The sequence below is a fragment of the Humulus lupulus genome, chromosome 3 (genome assembly GCF_963169125.1).
Source record: "Humulus lupulus chromosome 3, drHumLupu1.1, whole genome shotgun sequence".
NCBI lineage: Eukaryota > Viridiplantae > Streptophyta > Magnoliopsida > Rosales > Cannabaceae > Humulus > Humulus lupulus.
The window spans coordinates 241057692-241069472 of NC_084795.1; positions in this window are offsets into that span (position 1 = coordinate 241057692).

The window sequence follows — 11781 nt, forward strand, 5'->3', positions numbered from 1 at the left end:
ATGTCTTAAGAGGTTTAATCAACTTATGGATTTAAAGGGAATAAATAATGGCGAGAAAATTATGTTACTGAATCTTTATTTTTGAAAAGGTTAGAAATAAGCGTATTGAAATTATCATTTTTAACAACACTCCCACGTATGTATGTCGCATGATAATGCACTTTTACATTAAAAAATATGTCTATTATTCAACCATATAATTTTTACTTGAAAACCATGCATGGATAATAGGTAGAATTGACGTTTTTCTTTTGTTACTCTATGTAAAAAAATGTGAATGCTTGGAAATTATGTGTAAATTGCACCATGTGTGCATGACCCATGCACACATGTGGTATATGAGTTGGGCACAAGAAAAATCTTATGTGATGCTGAAGAATGCTATTTGGTTATGGTCATAGGCTCATTGTGAAGTTTGTTCAATTTTTTGCTTTGCTCGGACCTGAGTTAAGGAAGTTAGATAGAATTCTATTTATTTATGCTATGAACGGTAAGATGGGTTAGTTTGTGGTTAAATGTAATGTGTGATGATGTACCATATGATATGAAGTATGAAATGACATTTTTGAGATGATATGATGAAGTTGATGAATTATGTATTTCCTTTGTGTTCATATGACTGAATTCCTTTGTATTTTGTTAGCATGTTGAACGCAACACAGCAAAGGGGTTACTAAGGATATAAAAACGTAACTCGAGTTACTAAGGTACGACATAACTCATAGGGTGGACGTGTCGAGGTTATTCAAGGACCAGAGCCTACTGTTTTCCTCAAGACGTGACATGGACAAGAGAGGGGGCCATGTTCACAAGGATGTGATGATGATGTTTGAATATGTTAATGATATATGACGCATGATAATGATGTATGATGACGACGTTAAGTACGAAGTGTAATGACCTGAATTTTGAAGACTCGATAATGCGGAAATATAAATGTTTTCATTTAAAAAAATGTTTCAAAAACCCGTATATAAAAAAAAAAATTAAAAGTCGTATGGCCATACTTAACATTTAGTTACAAACATATTTTATAAAGAGTAGAGTGAGCCTAGTTTAGGAAAATTACACAACATTTCCAAAAATAAAACGGCTTCCCAAAAGGTCGATCCACATGTACAATTGCAAGGTAGACTCCAGCACTCACTGCTCTGCCTTGCCCTTGCTCTTACCTACAACATGAAACAACTAGGTAAGCGAAAACACTTAGTAAGTTCAACCTTAAAACAAAAACATGCAGAGAATTAGGGTTCTGGATCCATCCGGTCCCTACCAAATCAATTTCAAGAACGCAAAAGCGTCCTGGAAAACTTATGGTCATGCCTGATAACCAATGACAAATTATTTCCTATAAACAGATAAATTCCTGCACTCAGAAATATCCCAGAACAAGCAGATATATTATATCACAACTATATCTTATCAACAAATACATCCCTGCACTCAGAAAATCCCAGAGTAAGCAGATATAATATATCACAACTATATCTTATCAACAATTATATCCCTGCACTCAGAAAATCCCAGAGCAAGCAGACATATCATATCACAATATAATTTGAGACCAATGCTCGACAATTTCCAACAATTCAGGCGTAACACGCCCTCCAACATAATTGCTAATTTGTAAGAGAGAACCAAGTTTCAACACTAAGATCTAGCCAATAAATATCCTCATCAAGGGTAACTATCATGTTACCTAGGGCATCGCTACTTATCCAAGAGTGTAATCGAATTTACACGCTTTTATAGATACTTCTATGCTAATCAGTGGTGCAGGTGAGCAGTTGTCCCTAGGGTGTTCAGCCTCACTCAATCTGGCAACCACTAGTATCTCTAGGCACTCTCACTAAATGGCCAATATTCACACCTTCTATTCGGGAATAACTTATCAGAGCACTTGTTCGGGTTCTAACTGTTCACTGATTAAGTAAGCATGAGGGCCCCTAGGTCCCATTCATTTTGGCGCCCATAGGTTTAACCAGCGATCCTCACCTCTTGGCCACTCGTCGCGGTAGTGACGGGGATCAGCCGTCTAGGATATGACGAATCTCTACCGTTCATATTTTCTAAATCAACACTGACTAGACTAACGTCTCTAAGCAACTTTCTACGACAATCTATATATGTGCATGTATCCCTATACTAACATACAATACAATAATCGTCTCATGTTGCAGCCATACAATATAAGTTGACTTACCTGGAGTCCTTAGAACTCAGCAGGTTTTCCCCCTCCAACGTTCAGTCCAATTACGCTTAGCCAATACTGTAGTTATCCATACAGTATACTCGGATTAATTATGGCATTCATAATTCATTATTATTATTTTGGGCAATTTGGTCATTTTAATAAAAATCATTTGTAAGGATTTATGATCCTTATTTGGTTTTAAACCCATTAAGGAAATTCATACAAAATATTTGAGATTAAACCCTAAGTCTCGGGGAGACCTATCCTATGGTCTCAATACCTAGGCTCGGGTATCACAATAGTATTTTTCCACAATCCGTTAAAAATCTTATTCTTTAAAGGTATCGATATTAACCTGCACTTTCGACAAGTCGGTTAAAATATGTAAGATTTTAACCGGTATTATATCCAAAAAATATTAATAAATTCCTTAATTATTTTTAAAGAAAATAAACTCTTAATTTTTCTTCAGGTTTTAATCTCTAAAAACTGTTTTAAGAAAATTGCCTAATTTGTCTTAATTAGGAAAACCGTTAAAAATTTACCTTCTTGACTAGTTAATTTTCCAAAATCAATTAATAAATTTTACTTACTAGAAAAATAATTCACTTAATTATTTTCTCAAAATATATGGTTTTAAAACCATCTTTTAATTTATTAACTACTAATAAATTAAATCTTTTATTTTTAAAAAGAATAAAAATTCTTTAATAAAAATAATTCACACTCAACTCAAAGTGGTAATTTTTGTGAAAATATACTTTCAAGACTTACCACGTTTTATCTTGCAATAAGAAAATTTTTACTTTTTATCTTAAGTTACAAAATCTCATTTTTGCACTAAGTATGAAAAGCCTATTTTTCACATTTTTAACTACATAATTTGTTAGTTCATAACTTTAAATTTACTTACCCAATTGTTACCGAAATTTCCCAATTCCATTTTTGGTATGCCATTTAGGTCTTTGTATAATCATAGGTCAAAATGAGCATTTTTTATTGGTGAAATTATTTTCCAACAATGAGGTAAAAATGACATTATTTTCAAGTCCTTATTTTTTCCAAATTTTGACACTTAATAACATTCAATTCGTTAAGTATTTTATTACCAAATTTTACAGTAGAATACTAGGCTATGCCAATAATATTTCCACCAAATTTTAGAAAAAACTGGGTTCATTTGCCCTATACAATGGCTGTCCAAACATGGTTCCGAAATTAAAAATACGAAAAAACAGTTTTTTACCTAAACTTTGAAATAGCTCACTCATTTTTAAACATTTTTGAGTGTTTCAAAAGCTCAATTTTATGTACTCAATATCAACAACACTACAATACAATTTAATTTTACAAAAATCAATATACAGTGGCTTCTTGACCCCTTGGATGTCACAACTCAAAACATAAATTTTGTTTTAAGGATTCTAACAAAACCCTTGGGGGTTTTGGTCCCTATTTTCAAAAATCAATACACAAGCATCATAAAAATTATAAAACAACTACCAGAACCTTATTACATCACCAATAAAAAACTTTAAGCATTAACTATACAAAATAATTCTTAAAACTAAAAATCATACAATAACAACCATAAAGTAAACTTTTTACCTCTTTGGTGTTCTTGCTTAAGGTGTGGATCTTCCTTCTAGCTTTGGCTCCTTCAAAACCTTTTAAGAACCCTAACCAACTCCTCCCAACAACATAGATAATTAGCTATTTAAAACTCTATGAATAAAACTTTACAAAGGTCTAGATTATTGAAACTTTACCTTAGGGAAAACTCTTCCTAGACCAAGGCTTAGTTTCCAAGACTCGATAGTGTTCTTGATGTTGAAGGTGGAGAGAAAACTTTGAGAGAGTTTTCAAAAAATGATGATAGTGATTGGGAGAGAGGTGTGTCCAGTTTTGGTTGTTAGAAGGGCTCACACAACTCTACGAAATATCACAAAACCACTTGAGTATTTTTACCACCCACTTGCCTATTACCCTAATACTTAAAATGGGATTTCAACTTAATTAATTTTGGTTCATACCCTTTTTAAACCCCCACATGGCCGGCCACCTTATCCTATATATTCATTTATATATATTTTTTATAATGGTGAATAATTATTTCATAAGAAGAAAAACCCAATTTGACTTTCTACACCTTTTTCACTCTTATTAAGTTTTAATCACGGAACTTAACATTAAATAATTAAATTAATTGTCTCTCACATTTAATTTAATTAATCACACTATAAAATTTAACCTAAGGTCCATTCATAGAATAAAATTCCTCATTTCGGTAAAATTAAGCATTTAAAACATAATGCCCTAAAATTTCCATTTTCCCATAGGTTTATTATTTTTGACCAAACTTTAACTTTTATGAATGTATTTTATTCCCAAAATATATTTTCCATAGCTTTTCATTTTTATTTTCTGAGATTTTTACCCGATCAGGTTTTTTTGTCGGTCCAGGACTGAAAGTCTTATCTTGACTTTTAAATAACAAAATTCATAATTTGGCTAGCAATAACTCATGGAATAATTTCCAAACGAAATATAATATTATTTAAAATAATATTCTTAACCCGGGGAAAAATCCCGACCCGAGTCGTTTAAAGGTACCCGAAAATGCAGGACGTTACACGATGTATGGATAAGATGTTGTATGAGTCTTATGATATGATTATTTTTTTGTTGTATTTTTCTTTGTTTGTTGTTTGTACTTCCTTACTAGGCTTTTTGCTCACCCCCTTATTTTCCCCCTTTCTGGTAATAAATAGAGTTTCTCTTTGGCACGCGTGGTGATGTGGGGAGTTCCGATATCTGAGTGTGTATGGCGTGGGGGTATCCTATGGGCGAGTAAACGATCAGTTTAAACACCAATTTTAAAGAGTGATGTTTTCTTTTATTTTGGTTTCAATATTTATCAGTGGGACTTGAACTATATTTATTTGAAAAAATGTTCCATGAGAACTTTTATATTATTTTAAACCATTGGGCCCAACTTGCATGTTTTAGCAAGGCCCCACTGAAATTTTCATATAATATAAGGATGGAGATGTTTTACTAAGTTTTAGTCTAGGGCATTTTACATGAAGGGTTGGGGTTGAGTATATGGGGAAGGGGAATTTTCTCTGCAGTTATTTTGAAAAAATCGTAGAGAAAAGTAGTGAAGTTTTTCTCTAAGGTTTTTTCAAAATAACTGCGGAGAATAGTCTCCACCTACCCATTCAAATCTTTTTTCATTGCTTTTTATTTAAGTTTGAAAAAGAAGTGCAAAGAAAGCCTTTATTTGTAGTAGTGTGATTGACCCTTTGTACTATGACTAGTGATCCACTTTGGGTTCTTCTACTATTTAGAGCTAGCGATCAGCGATCCACTCCAGTGACCAGACATGGTAGTGAGGCGCTGGTGACAAGGCTTAGTAGCGAGGGGCTGGTGACCTGACCTAATAGTTAGGTATGGGTGACCAAGCCTAGCATAGAGGGGTTGTTGACCAGGCCTAGTAGCGAGGGGTGGTGACCAGACTTGTCCAAATCTTCCATAATGCTTCTTGTAGGAAATTATTATGAATAATGATTAGGCTTTTGGGGAAAGTCCTCACTATCGGCCCTGTACTTAAGGTAGATGACCAGGACTTGGTCACATGAAGTAAGCGACCAAGATCTGGTCATGTATTGAGACACGTGTCATCCTCTCATTCACAGTCAATCAGTTTCCCCATTACCATATGCCAAGGAGAATGTAGTGTGCCCAGTTGAGGTCTAGTGAGAGGTTCTATACTCCCATAAAACTTGTGGGATCTCGTCCACCCATCTACCCTTGACATTCTCTAGCCTCATATTTATAGAGGCCTTTAATGTTTTATTAATCGTTGTAGCCTACTAACCGTTCACCTGGGGGTAAGCCACCGAGGAGAAAATTTTGGTGATACTAATTTTTTTGAAAAATTCGGCGAACAACGCACTGTCAAATTGGGTTCCATTATTTGATATATTTTTTTTCGGAGGTCGTACCACCAGCTGATGTTTTTTTTTATCACGAAATCTAATACCTTTTTTAAGGATATGGTCGCAAGAGGTTCAACTTCTACCAATTTCATGAAATAATCAACTACTGCCACAACATATCTGACTCCTATTTTTCTAGTTGGTAAAGACCCAATTAAATATATCCCCCAATTCACGAAAGGCCATGGCCGCATCTCGACATATGAGGTTGAATCTTTGTTCATGGTCAACCAGATATACCCATGGCAGAGTACCTTTTTTGCTAGGCTTTAGCCCCTAGCATAATCTCCACAGAATCGTTCATGAATTTCTTTTAAAATAGTCGCGGACTCAAGAAAGGAGAAACACCAAGTAGAGTATTGGGAATAGTGCCCTAAAAGAATTTGTATTGGACAATGTTTTAATTGAAATAAATAAATGGATTGAATTCTTATGTATATATGTTATGTCCGATATTATTCTTGATAATATTATGTAAATATAAAAAAATTCCACAGTACGTCTATGTGGTCTCAATCTCATATTGGTATGTGAGGATTGTGATTCAGATAACGAACTTAAAACAGTTCGCAGTGAAATAAAGTTATGGAATCTTTAGATTAAATACTGCTAGTACGGTTCACTAGTATTATGAATACATGTGACCTTGATCCGAGTCACTAGTGTAGTAGGACACTTTAGTGGAGATACTTTAAATATTGAGAATATATAGAACTGATGATGTATTTCAAGTTTGACTGACCCTAAGGCACACTCTTGAGTTAAGTCATTGATCGAAAATAATGGGTTACACTCAGAAGGTGTATCTAGTCTTTCGAGCGCGACTAGTACACCTTGACAAAACTAATAGTAGTTCATAAGTCAAAAGAGAAAATTGTAATAAGTTTTCACTTATGGATTTGAGTAGTTGTCTCAAGGTTAATTTGTAATTAGTTTGGCCGACCAAAACGCTGGTCCACTAATTTTTAAATTAATTTATCGTGGATTAGTATTTAATCTTTTATGTGTTATTTTATATGTTGCATTCATGCATCACGTTTACTATTCCAAAATAATTTATGAAATTTATTATATACGTTAATTCATTTTGTTTGATTTATTTTTAGCAATATATCTAGCTCAAACCCTATAACAGCTTTACTAGCCAATGAAAAATCAATTAAAGATAACTAAATGAAATTGAAATCAAGCATGAACATGGTATTGATATGTGAGAACCATATGTTTGTTCTTAATGTGGAATGTCCTGATGTTCCTAATGCTAATGTTGCCAAAACAGGAAAAGAAAAATACAATGCCTGGATCTTATCTAATAATAAGGCCAAGTGCTATATGTTTGCAAGTATGAGTGATGTACTTAGAAAGAAGTTTGAAAATGTTGAAACTGCATATGGAAACTGGGAATCTCTACAAGAAATGTTTGGACAACAATTTAATAACTGCGAACATGATGCTACTAGAAGTTTCATGAATATGAAAATGAAGAAAAATGTTTTTGTCAGAGAAAATGTTCTAGACTGTTAGTATTAAATGTTCAAATCGGAGGTATGCAGCGGAATATATGGACCTTGTTTAATAATTATTAATACCAGCCACAATCATATATATATATATAAATATTAAGTCACATACAAAACAGATAAGAGATTACCTCTTGTAGCCAATTAAGTGTCCTTGAATCTTTTTGTATAAAATCAACGATCTTCCTGTCCAATATTCTGAAAGCTCACACCTGCATCTTCCATACCTATCCTCAAACACACAAGGATGTGTGTGGAAACATAGGATTCAAAAGGTTGATTTATGTGAATTTATAGATGTACTCAATACATAAGATCTAGAGAGGTTTGACTGAGAGAAGAGGTATTGAATAGTTTTGAGGTTCTAGAAAACTATCACTTTTCATAGAAAGAGAGACTTTAATTTTTAATTGCTTAAAAATTCCTTAATGAAAATCATTATCTGAAAGTATCGTACTATTAGATTTATAAAGATAATTAATCTAATTCATTAATCTTTATTTTATTAAAAATAAAATTCAAATCAAAATTGATTTAATATTTATATTTAATAATTTATTTAAATCATATTTAAAAAGAATAATTAAATAACTAATTAAAAAATAATTTGAAATTCAAAATTCAAATCACAGGGATGGAGAATCCATGTGTGTGGCGCCACACACTCACTATATAGTGAGTGTGTCGCCCACATCAATTAGGGTTTCCCTAATTTTTCTCATTTGTTTTTTTAAGCAACTTTTAAGACAATATATTTATCCCATTATAAATATCAGTCAATTCAAAATTAACTTTATCTTAAAATATCATTTTAAAATTAATTAAATAAATAAATATCATATTCTAAATAAGATATTTATTATTCTCTCTCTATATATTAATCCAAAAAATATTAATGTTAATTTTAACCTATAATTATCAAAATAAAAATTATATAGTTAAATAATTAATTAACTCATAATTAATCAATTACCCATAACTATCACATAACTATTTCCTTACCCTGGAATATTAATTCCTTTGCAATTAAATCTTCTCTACAAATCTTTCTTTTGACATCCTTACCCTTGATAGTGTTGGACAGAGGTGATCTAGGAACCATGGACCTATAATACGAAGCTTCAATAAACCAGATTATTAATTAAACTCTTTAATCTAATAATATTATTTATTAATTCCATGATTACTCCACTATAAATATGGAATTGCACTCTAGGTATTTATAGAATTATATTTATAGAGTTTTCTCTTGTAGTCCATTGATCCAATCAATAAATGTAGTTCTGTCCTCCATTTATTGGTTTGTTAATTAGAGCTGGTCAAAAATACTATTTTACCCTTATAATTACCTCTTGATCTTAAGTACCATTAATTCACTAGCGAATAATTAATCTACAATCAAATTATGAATTTGAGCTCAATAACTATTCAGTTCCAGAATTAACCCTTAAGGGAACCAATATTTAGTCTGTAAGGAAATTATGGATTCCATTATTGTAATTCATATTCCTAGCGATCCATTATTGTAATTCATGTTCCCAACCATCCATGATATTGAATCTTCAAAATAAAAGTCATTAGCCTTGTTATACTAACAGACCTTAACAAGTGAATCAAAAGATCTGATAAACACAAATAGGAGTTCATGAATACTCAGGATATAGACTGATCTACAAATGATCATCTATTATAATAAGAATTAAATCTTTATGTCAAATGGCAAGTTTATAAAGATAATTAATTTTCATCGATCCTGTCATAGATAATCTCTATTGTATACAATACTTTTACTTAGATGTATATCCTCGTCAGTAATCCGAATCTAGATTACTCGCATCTCGTATGCTTAGAAAACTGTACTAGTAACCATTCATTAAAGATTCCATACTTTAATATTTTACTGATTATTTTATTCATTATATATAATCTTAATTATCTCGTACTAATACAAGATCATATTCTCATGAATGATAAAGAATTTTATTGATATTAGCATATAATTAGTTCAAACAATAGTTATAACATTCAAATAAAATAAAGTCTTCTTTTATTTAAATTCAATAAAATGTCTTTACATGCTTTTAGCGCATTAATCCTAGCAATCTCCCACTTTCCTTCAAAGGAAGTGAGGCATCTCCCTTAATCCCATATTGTGCTAGTGACCCATGAACTATTGTACAAGAAGTGTCTTGGTAAACAGGTCAACCAGGTTCTATTATGATGCTTCTTCATAATAGTCACATCACCTCAGTGTACAATCTCTCTTACTAGATGGTATTTCATTTCTATATGCTTTGCCCTCTATTTGTTTCTTTGTTCCTTGGAATTAGCTACTGCTCCACTGTTGTCACAGTATAGGATTAGTGGCTTATCCATATCTGAAACTACTTCCAGATCAGTGTAGAACTTTCTCAACCAAAATGCCTCCTTAGCTGCTTCACGAGTCGCTATGTATTCGACTTCCATGGTTGAATCTGCTATGTTGGATAGTTTAATGCTTCTCCAGACCACAACTCCACCAAGAGTGAACACTGACCCAGACGTCGAATTTCGGCTGTCTTTGTTTGATTGGAAATCATAATCAGTGTATCCAGTAGGGTTCAGCTCACCACTTGAATATACAAGCATATAATCTCTCATTCTCCTAAGATACTTGAGAATGTGCTTTACTTCAATCTAGTTTTCCAAAATAGGATTTGACTGATAGCGACTTACAATCCTTAATGCATAGCATATGCCGGACCTAGTATACAACATAACATACATTAGACACCCAACTGCTGAACCATAGAGATACTTTCTCAGATCCTCTTCCTCCTGAGATGTCTTAGGACATTGCTCCTTGGAGAGAGCAATTCCATGTCTGGTCAATAATTGACCTTTCTTGGAATTCTCCATAGAGAATCTTTCAAGCAAATTATCTATATAATTAGCCTGTGAAAGTGCCAAGGGCTTGTTCTTCCCATCCCTTAGGACTTGGATTCCCAGAACATAGCTTGCCTCGCCCGTTCCTTCACGTTCACAATATCTCTACATTGTTCCCAATGAGCAAAATGTCATCAACATAAAGAACTAGGAAAACCACCAGTTTTCCTTTGATGTATTTGTATACACATGCTTCGTCGACATTTTGTTTGAAGCCATATGTTTTAATTGTTTCATTAAAGGTGATATTCCATGATCTAGATGCTTGCTTTAATCCATAAATGGATTTCAGCAACTTGCACACCTTTTGATCTTTCCCATTTTTATGAACCCTTCTGGTTGTACCATATAGATACTTTCATCAAGATAGTCATTTAGAAAAGCTGTCTTGACGTCCATTTGCCATATCTCATTGTCATAGGCAGTAACTATGGATAAGAGGATGCGAATGGATTTAAGCATGGCCACAAGAGAAAATGTTTCTTCATAATCAATACCTTCTCTCTGAGTAAACCTTTGGCTACTAGCCTTGTTTTGAAAGTCTCCACTTTCCCATCTACACCTCTTTTCTTCTTGTATATCCATTTGCACCCAATGGTCCTGACATCTTCAGGTGGATCCATAAGTTCTGATACAGAATTGGAATACATAGATTCCATTTCTTGGTTCATGACTTCTTCCTATTTCTCCTTTTCAGAATCATTCATTGCTTCTTTAAAGGTTAATGGATCATCCTTGTCTGCATCGGAAATAAGGACATGTGCCTCATGTTCATAGCGAACATGTTGTCTGTCAATCCTCCCATTACGACGTTGCAGGAGGGTTTCCTTTTCAGGAATAGTGGTTTCCTTGGTTTTTCGTTTATCATTTAATGATGAAGTTGATTGTGATGAAAATTTATCAGCTGTGAGTTCGTCCAAAACTACCTTGCTCTGATGTTTATAGTTATTCATATAGTCATGTTCAAGGAAGGTTGCATTTGTGGAAACAACCGCCTTTTGTCTCTGGAGCGTAGCCCACAAAAATGCAAACTTAAGACCTCGAATGAAGTTTCCCTAAATTAGGTCTAAGAACATGTGTAGGAAAGCCCCAAATGCAGAAATGGTGCAAACTAGGTTTGTTTCCATTCCACAGTTCCAGT